Genomic DNA, 9,102 nt, shown 5'->3' with positions numbered 1-9,102 from the left:
GGCTGCCCTTACCTTCGGAAGTATTTTTTGAAACAATAAAAGCACCTTCAGTTGAACTTCTTGAAAGAACAGTCCTTAACATATCTCCTGTTTATAGTGAAGACTGGAGAACTGAAATCATCTCTTACCTTAAGGGTAATTTCCTTTCAGATGACGAAGCTTATAACAAAAGAATAGAGGCAAGAGCTTGTCCATATGTAATAATAGAAGGGGAGTTGTACAAGCATGGTGTCTTCTCTCCGTTACTCAAATGTTTATCCAGAACTGAAGGTATAGAGTTGATGAAGGAAATACATGCAGGCTTGTGTGGATCTCACATTGGATCTAGGCCTTTGTTGGGAAAAGTTTTTCGCCAAGGATTTTATTGGCCAAAAGCAGCTTCGGATGCAGCGGAACTAGTCCAAAAGTGCGAAGGTTGTCAGAAATGTGCAAGAGATCAAAAACAACCTTCGTCTCTAACTCAGTTAATACAACCCACTTGGCTGTTGCAAAGGTGGGGCCTTGATTTGTTAGGTCCGCTACCACCAGCACAAGGAAATTTAAGATATGTTGTAGTGGTAGTGGAATATTTTTCTAAGTGGATTGAGGCAAAGCCTTTAGCCACAATAACTTCGGTCACTGTCCAAAAGTTTTTCTGGCAAAACATTGTTTGTCGCTTCGGAGTGCCGAAGGCTATCACTGTGGACAATGGAACACAATTTGACTCTGAAGCTTTTAAAGAATTTTGTGACCAAACTGGCACAAAGATCCATTTTGCGTCAGTTCGACATCCCGAATCAAATGGACTAGTTGAAAGGGCTAATGACATCATAATGACAGGAATAATGAAGTTAATATTCAATCAGCCAAGGGGAAAGTGGCCAGAAGAATTAATTAAAGTGGTGTGGAGCCACAACACAACAATATCAAGGTCAACAGGTTTTACACCATTCAAATTGCTGTTTGGTGATGAAGCAATAACCCCAGAAGAGGCTAAGGCAGGATCAATAAGAACAGTGGCTTCGGCGATAGACGAAGCTGATTGTTCTGTGGACAAAGATGCTATAGAAGGGATCAGGCTTCAGGCTGTGGAAAATATCAATAAATACCAAGCCGAAACAATAAAATGGCGTGATAGAAAGGTTCGGTTGAAGAACATTAAGCCAGGACATTTGGTGCTTCGAAGAGTGGCCAACCCAGACACAGTGGGCAAACTACAACTAAAATGGGAAGGCCCCTTTCTGGTAGTATCTTCGTCAAGACCCGGTTCCTACAGATTAAAGGATATGGACGACAACGACATTCCTAGATCGTGGAATGTGGATGAGCTTCGGCGGTATTATGTGTAATTTGATGTAATCTTTTCTATTTTTTTGTTGTTTTAGTTTTTCCTTATGGCACCCTTTTCCTTTCCAAAGGGGAGAAAGGTTTTTAATGGGGCCACAACATGTAATTTTTCTTTTCCTTATTTCAATTCTATAAGAGTGATATCCCCCAAAAATGTAAATGTAAAAGCTGACGACGCACCATCGAGTGCAATGGAAAAAGAAAAGAAGAAGCTCAAAAGTCGTTCCCAAGGGAATGCAGAGCTTACATCGAAAAATAAACGTTGATTCCGCCGAAAGTAAAAGAACGTGGGTGAAAAATAAACGTTGATTCCCAAGAAACTGGTTAAAGAACGTGGGTGAAAAACCGTCGAACTTAATGTAATAAGCCGTCGAACTTACCGTAAGAACGTGGGTTTACCGACGAACATAGCCGACGGCGATTTTCGGACGAACTTAGAGAAGTAAGTTCGACGGCCCCGTCGAACTTAATGTTAAGAACGTGCGTTTTTAAGTTCGACGGGGGCCGTCGAATTTTTTCCCATAAGTTCGATGGCACCCACGTTCTTAACCTTAAGTTCGACGGGGCCACGTGGCCGTCGAACTTATGTGTCCTGCGGACGTCTGCGCGGACTGCACAATAAATTCGACGGTACCCACGTTCTTAACATTAAGAACGTGGGTACCCACGTTCTTAACCCTGCGTGGGTCTGCACGGACTGCACAATAAGTTCGACGGTACCCACGTTCTTAACCCTTTTCCAGAATAAAAAAAATAAAAATACAAAAATGAAAAAATTGACACACAAAATATCACATGCAACACAATATATCACATACAATATAGATTTCAAACACATTGATATATGTTCATATCACAAATTCACAGAAGTCCAAATATATAAGTTCGCAAATTCACATAAGTCCAAATACATAAGTTCACAAATTCACACAAGTTCACATCCATAGTTCACAAGTTCAAATACACAAGTTCAAACATTAGCTCCGTCGCTCTCGATCAGGACATCAGATTGTTGTTCGTAGCTCCACCACATTAGCACCTCATTTACTGTTTGTTTGAAGTCTACACCAAGCACCTCGCATAACGAATGCAAAGTGTTAAGATGTTCCATGACTTGCTTCAGCCGATCACTCTGTTAAAAACAGGCACAGACAATAAGATTTATAGACTTGTATGAGTATTGAAGGAAAATAATAGACATGGGGAGTAATATTCATTAGACAGATAAAGAGGATTTGAACAAGTGATGCTGACCTTCTCCTTCTGAAGGGATTGCAGCTCTTTCGTTAGCTCCTCCAGCTTTCTTAAAGACAGATCAGACTGATCCACAGGAATTCTAAAGGGTACAAAATCTGCAGGCCTGATTTCAGATGCAACCTTCTTAATTTGCTCTATGACATCAACAAATTGGTCCCATCTTTCAACTTTCTTCTTTCTCATCTCCTCCAAGTATGGGACAATCGCATTCAATTCTTCCCTTAAACCTTGTAACTTCTGATTTGACTGCCATTTAAAAGAAAACAAATTACTGATGGAGTCACTACTGAAACATTCAGTCTTCATATCATCATAACAGAAGAAACAATACACATATATCAACTTGAAAGGAATAAAACTTAACATAAAACAATATTATACATTAATTTAGAGTGTTACTCAAACAGACCATGGCTTTTAGAGAACAATACGGTACACAAAGTTTTATCACATCATGATCTAGTCACGTAAGTCAGATGTAGTGCCTTAAAAATGAGAATAGAAGCGAAGAAAAAAATAGGCACCTGAGAAACCCCTGCTCTGGTTCCAGCTTGGTTAGCCTGTCCTCAGTTTCCAGTAGCAAGTGAGTACTTCAAGCCACTGGTAACAGTTTTTGCTTTGATAGCAAATTGAAAATTAACTTCCTTTCCATTATCTACACACTAGGATCAAGGAAAGGGAAGAGTTAATAACCAGAACGATCAAATGGGCCAGAAAATTAGAACTTAACAGTTTAGACAGAAAAAAACCTTTTGCATGTAAGATCTCACATCCCTTGTTAACTTCCTGAAAAGCTATAGTTGCAGAAGAAAACAAAATCAGGCTATTAATCCAGAAAAAAAGAATTAAGAGCATTTAATATTCTGGTATATTTAGGCAAACCATTCTAAACAGCCCTCCAAGCAGTGGACCAGCAAGATCTAGTCTTTTGTTTCCATAATGATCTCGGTCATCCTCAGCTCTTCGACTAAGAGCACACATCAGTAGGCGGTGAATAATATACCTGCAAAACAAATGAACCTCACTACTTTCAACAGAAACTTAATATTTGAAGATGCCAGCCACAAGTCCACGAGGCTTGACAAGGAGCACATACCCAAAATAGTATGCCTTCTTAGTTTCACATAATTCCCCAACACGTAACATTTCCTTTTGAAGTATTTCTTTTGCATATCTGAAATAGAAAAAATGTAAGCATGAGTGAAACAACACAAACATAGTGATGTTATGTCAACTCTTTGCTTGACATACTTAATTCTCTTTTCTCGAGTGACACCAACTGTTGCGCCATGTTTTCGAATGTAGTCTAGAGCAACCTATGAGCATTCAAACTAAAGCTTTTAAAAGAAGAAACATAAGCCTGAGCTCAGCTCAAAATGTGCCACAACAACTGAATAAAACAGCATGCTCAAAGCAAACATTGGTTGGAGTAAAAAAATGTGTTCCTCCAGTCGAGCAGCTGAATAAGTACCTGTTGATTTTGAATGACAAAAGCTTCCTCCAGGGATGGGCGTAGCAGTTCCATCATTTGTGTATCAGAAAAGTCATAACATATATGCTCCAGTATACCCTTGTCAGCAACAAATCCTAATGCTCGAAATACAATGATAATGGGAATGTTCGCACGAATATAAGGTAGAGTAGCACAGACATATTGACCAGATGATCCCTACAGTATAAGGAACATATCACAGCTTTAACATTTTATAAAGTCAGTTTGCCTCACTGTGGTACTACACCCCCTGACTTGTACAAGTAAGAAGCACGCATATGCATTGAAAACTATTTTTGAAAACTTATAAGTCACTAACCCCAGAGCCGCAGAGCCGCAGGTGCTCCATCAGGCCGGAGAACTTCTACAGGTCCGAGAGCACTCCTCGCGCCATCATCTTCTCGAGGAGGTCCATGGCGTCGGTCCCTCTCAGCGCGGGGCGGTGGTAGCGATGGTGTGGCAAGAAGGAAGAGGGCGAGATGGGGGTTGTGCGAGCTACGACGGCAGGGAGAGGAAGTGGACGGCACCGCAGCAGGGACGGCCGGTGAGCGGGCGAGGAGGAGGTGGACGGCCGATGATCCGGAGAGCGGTGGCGCGGCGGCGGCGTGGTCTGCTGGTGAGAGAGAGAAGCGCGTGGGCGGGAATGAGACAGGTGAGAGAGAGAGCCGCGCGTGGGATTGGATTTAGGTTTTCAGGATTAAGTTCGAAGGTGTCTACGTGTTCGTAAATTCAGGTGTACCAATATTATTTTTAATTAATCTCACTGCTTCAGCCTTCAGCTCGGGCTGCTCGGCGCCTCGGCAAGTGACGGGCTGACGGCTGATTGTTGTCTGCTGGTCTGCAGTAGTGCAGTCTGCTCGCCTGCTCCTGCTCGGCACTTCGGTTTTGGTAGGTCAGTATTGCTATTTCTACCCAAAATCTCAAATCTGATAATCTTGCTCCTCATCTTATTTTAGCTTTCAATTTCAGTTCAATAAAGATATGAAGAGTCAAAAGAGACCAAGAACAACACTTCATCGTTTCTTTAAGCCAGTTGATTCTAGCACTTTGGTAGCTGCTGATGTCCACGCTGAAACTGAAAGTCCTACTAATCCAACAAATGCTACTGCTACTGCTCAAGTCGAGGCTGATCAAGAGTTACCCTACTCCAAGGTTAACCCAAATTCACTGCCTCAATAAACCGAACATGGTTCAGCACCAAACTAACTTGACAGAGAGCATTTAGGACAGATTTATTCCTATTTTTGTACACTACCAAACCCCACCTTCTCAAGAGAAAATGTTCTCCAAATATAGATCTCCAAGGTTGCTATAGTATTCCAAGGCCAAAAGTGCATGAGTTCAATGTTATGGTACTCCAAAACTGCTCACAAAACACTGAATCCAGAGGCAGTTTCTGAAACAGACACCATACACCTAATCTGACAGGGCAAGTTTGGGAGCATTTTACTCCAAGGTTTATGTGGAACCAAGTCCAACCCTCTTTATAAAACTTGTTCTCTGTACTATGGGCTCCAACGTTGCTATGGAAACTTTAGTCTAAAACCACTTGGATTGATCACAAATGATCTCCAAACTTGGCACCATTTACTGAATTTCAGTTTTTGTTAACTGAACTGATTTCAGTCACCAACAACTCAACAGTCCATTTTCAGTCAACTTTTTCTACACTTTTTGTGTAGGATCATATACATCACCCTTAAAGACATTTGTACCCCAACTTATGGTCTTCAAATTCCTTTATAGAAACCATAGTTCAAAACCTTATGGATTATGCACTAGGAAGCCCCAAATTCAGTCACAATCACTGAAATTCAGACTTAGACGCTATTCCAAATCTGAAAATTCAGAATTCAACCACCTAACAGTCCAAATTTGAGCCGCTGTTACTCCAATTTTCGTATAGGATCATGTCCATTACCTTTGAAGACTACATTCTGAACGAGCAGATCCCTTATAACAAAGATTCATGAATCATGCACGTTCTGGTCATTTATAACAAGTTGAAAAAAAACATACCTCAATTGTCTTCCCATTGGAAGCAGTTACAATGTCACCAGTTCTCATGCCTGTGCCACTGATCATATTTTCACAGGCAGCGACTATAAAGTGAACCTGTGAGAAGGGAAAAACATAGAATTAACAGATAAACTAATTTGGGTAAAACCTCTACATCTATACAGCTAGGTGGCTGTGAAAAATGAAGTACCTCTACTCCAGGAGGCTTTATTTGTCCCAAAGCTTTAGCTGCACCAAATACAGCTGCAGAGCCTCCCATGTCAAATTTCATTAGCTCGATGCTGTAGCCTGGCCCGGTCTTAATGTTGTAGCCACCACTGGATTCATTGGCAAATCAAGCATAAGAAAAATAACAAACGGTTCCATCTACTTGTCTACTTCTAACTTTTATAAACCCACTAAATATGTGGCAAGTACTACAAACCTGTCAAAAGTTAAACCCTTCCCAACAATAGCCAGCTTTCTCTTGACGTTCCCATCAGTGGGTTTGTAGCACAAATGGATGAAGTGAGGAGGGTTAGCAGAAGCTGCAGCAACTCCCAAGTAGGAACCCATCTTTAGTTCTTTGCATTTCTCTACATCCAGTACTGTGGCAGTGAACACATCACTAAAAGTAGAAGCGATCTTTGATGCCTCCTCCGCAAGCACAGCTGAAAGAACAAAGGATGACTGCGATAAGTATACTGGCAACAAATCTATGAAGAACAATAAAAGTTTGGTGAAAGATCTACTAACCAGGGGTAAGGACATTTGCAGGCGAGTTCACAAGCTCTCTTCCGAATATCACACCCGACGAAAGATCATTAGCATACTTAAGTTTCTGATCCACCTTCGCACCAGAACCCACTCCAATAATATCAACATGTTTCAGGTGCACCTTTTTCGATTCAGACTTGTATCTGCTGTCCTCATACAACCCCAGCACGGTTCCTGTGATTCAGACCGGCAGAAATTTCAGCATCCATCCACTGCACTTCATAACCATGACATCAGAGAAGAAAAAGGAGCGTGTGCAGGAGAATCGAGTACCAGAAGCAACTGCTGCTCTGCAGCGCTGCTAGCTTGAACTCTTCCTGGATCCCACTGGGGGAGGCAAGAACGATTGCAGCGCTGCTAGCTTGAGCGGCCTTGGCAACCGACGCGACAGACTCACGGAGGCCTCGGCTAGCGGCGGCGGTGGACGGGGCGCTCTGACCAAGACCGATCAGGCCCACCCTCTTGAAGCCCTGCCCCGCGAGGCGGAGGACCACCGACTGCCCCGTCTTCCTAGTGAAATCTTCCTCCACCCCAGCCTCCGACAAGAGGCCACCGAGCTGACCGTCCAGCTTCTTCAAGACGGCATTCTCAAATTTGGAGTAAGCGTCTTTGGACAGATCCTTCTCCGTGACGGTGATAGCGAGAATATCGCCCTTCCACTCGGAGAATTCGATGTCTTTCGCAAAAAAGGTGACCTGGAACAACGACAGAGAGCACAGGTTGAAGCTCTGTCACTTCAGGAGGATAGAATCGACTAACTTCCCACGGATCAAACCGATAAATCTTAGACGAAGACGTGCGGTTTTGGAGAAGGGAAAACGCTAATTCTGATCTCGATCTAGCGCTTGTTTTAGCGCAGCGAACGTAAGCCACGATCAAGTCAACACACGAGAGTATCAGCAGGTTTTGTTGGAGACGGGTTGTAGGCACACTAACAAAGCAATCGAATCCACGAACAATTCGAAGCAGTGCTGGATGGAAGCCTAATTCAGAGGCAGGAACGCACGCGAGGTTACACAGATGATAGACCTAAGGCGGCTCGACGGCGTTGGGCTTGGTGAGTCCGAGAGTGGGTTCGGCGGCCGCCGCCGCAGCGGCGGCGGTGTGCCCCATCCGGGTACGGTGACCGAGCGGGTGGCCCTCCTGCTATACAACGAGAGTCGAGGTGGTGATGTCGACAGAGGAGAGCGCGGTGGGCGGGCTGGCGGCGGCGCGGTGGGCTGGCGGTGGCGCGCTGATCTGGCGGCGGCGGCGTGCTGAACAGGCGCGCGGTGCGCTTATCGGGCTGGCGGTGGGTGGGCTGAGAGCTGGTGAGAGAGAGACCCGCGGCGTGGGATAGGGATTTGGTATTTTGGGTTAAGTTCGACGGTGTCGAGTTGGCCCACGAACTTAATCTAAGAACGTGGGTACCCACGTTTCTAACAGGTTAAGTTCGACGGTTTTGGCTAGGGCCCACGAACTTAAATTAAGAACGTGGGTACCCACGTTCTTAAAAAAACTCATGAACTTAACTAATGTAAGAACGTCGGTACCCACGTTCTTAACAAAACCCACGAACATTTATAAGTTTCTTGTAGTGTCGAAGCCCCTAAGGGAGGCTTACAGCGAAAAATAAACGCTGATTCCGCTGAAAGTAAAAGGCGAAGAAGCTCCTAAGGGAGGCTTACAGCGAAAAGTCAGCGCTGATACACCGAAAAGTAAACGGTGAAGCCGAAAAATAAACGACAAAAAGATTTGAGTCATTCTCAAGGGAATGAGGGCTATGATTATGGTTTGCACAATGCATTACATCATGTCATTTGCATTCATAAACATTCATTTAGACATATATAGGATCATCATCATCGTATCATACAGAAAGGGCAAATGCTTCGGCTATGAGGAAAAACTTCGGAGAAAGAGGAAATTTTCATGCTTCGTTGTGTACGAAAAGAAGGGAAGGTGTTTTTCGCCTTCGGCTCAAAAGTAAAGTTTCGTTCGCAACAAAGCAGATTGTACACGGATAAAGGAGAAACGATATATTACAAGGTATGCACAAATTTACATTAGCTTTTTCCACAATTATATTACAAAGATCTCTTCAGAATTTTTTGCAGGAAAGTCTTTTACAGCAACTGTTAAGCTTCAGCCCATCATTCTTCAGCTTCATCATCCTGCATATATTAAAGCAGAATAAGAAAAGTGCAAATTTCAAGGAGAAGGCGAAAGTAACAAGTATAAGTTTCTCACCGGCTTAAGGTGGCTCCGAGCTT

The 9,102-nt window shown here is 43.3% G+C and overlaps 1 long non-coding RNA gene and 1 pseudogene across 1 annotated transcript; both read right to left on the bottom strand.

Annotated features, from left to right (window-relative positions):
- Positions 1-2,112: 2,112 nt before the first annotated feature.
- LOC103637013 (uncharacterized) lies at positions 2,113-3,899 on the bottom strand. Its single transcript, XR_004851973.1, has 7 exons — positions 3,835-3,899; positions 3,680-3,757; positions 3,466-3,586; positions 3,333-3,377; positions 3,108-3,245; positions 2,581-2,829; positions 2,113-2,458 (listed from the first exon to the last, which is right to left on the bottom strand). It is a non-coding gene; the product is annotated as an uncharacterized lncRNA (long non-coding RNA).
- A 77-nt stretch (positions 3,900-3,976) lies between these two features.
- On the bottom strand, positions 3,977-7,963 carry LOC103637012 (leucine aminopeptidase 2, chloroplastic-like; annotated as a pseudogene).
- Positions 7,964-9,102: the final 1,139 nt, after the last annotated feature.

The sequence above is a fragment of the Zea mays genome, chromosome 8 (assembly GCF_902167145.1).
Source record: "Zea mays cultivar B73 chromosome 8, Zm-B73-REFERENCE-NAM-5.0, whole genome shotgun sequence".
NCBI lineage: Eukaryota > Viridiplantae > Streptophyta > Magnoliopsida > Poales > Poaceae > Zea > Zea mays.
Note: the sequence above shows the minus strand (reverse complement) of the source record. Positions and strands in the feature narration are given on the sequence as shown.